This window comes from Thalia democratica, chromosome 8 (assembly GCF_965202585.1).
Source record: "Thalia democratica chromosome 8, ktThaDemo2.hap1.1, whole genome shotgun sequence".
NCBI lineage: Eukaryota > Metazoa > Chordata > Thaliacea > Salpida > Salpidae > Thalia > Thalia democratica.
This window is the reverse complement of record NC_139172.1, coordinates 12,904,297-12,905,141: the sequence shown is the minus strand read 5'-3', so window position 1 is coordinate 12,905,141 and position 845 is coordinate 12,904,297.

The following is an 845-nucleotide window of genomic DNA, read 5'->3' as shown; positions in this document are numbered from 1 at the left end:
AAAAAAAATTACTGGATTCATATTTTGATTAGCCTAACCTTGAAAAAAATTGTTATAATAGAATTTTAAATACTACCTTGAAAATATTTCTGCTTGATATACAAACTGAATAGCTTTTGTTTAAAAGTACAGAGAAAACTTTAAATTTATTTTGCGTATAAAGTTGCATGACCTTAAAAAACATTACTTAATGATATCACTGCATGAACACAACCAAGTAGCAACAAGTAATCTATTATATGCTTTAGATTTTATGCAAGTAATTATACTAATGACCGAACTTTAATGTATGTTTTTAAGCTTTATTATTATAATTTATTCAAGAAACACTAAGGTGTTAATTACTAGATGGAATATAAACCAAACTATATAGATTGCTTATATTGATTTAGGAGTTTTAATACATATTTTAAATACATAAAACATAATAATGAACTAAAATTATTATTTAATTAAATCTATGCAAGTACATTTTTAAAATTTTATTATGAAACACTTGTTGCTTTTAAACAAAAGAACAATAGTAAAAAAGAGAATATATATTTTCATAATTAAACAAAACTTCAAATAAACTAATGGAAATGTTTGATAAAGTATTCAAAGTATACGTTATAGTTTAATCTGTAGTACTAATTTAAAACGAAAATATACACTTCATGACACATACAAACTATACATCTTTTCAACAAAATATGAAAAAACTTTAAGCTTTAGTCATAAACAATAACACTTTTATACAACATAAAGTATAAAACACACTTAAAAGGGATATACAAAAAAGATATATAGTATTGAAAAACTAACACTAGTATTTTTCTGAATAAAATAGTGTATCTTGTGGGTTT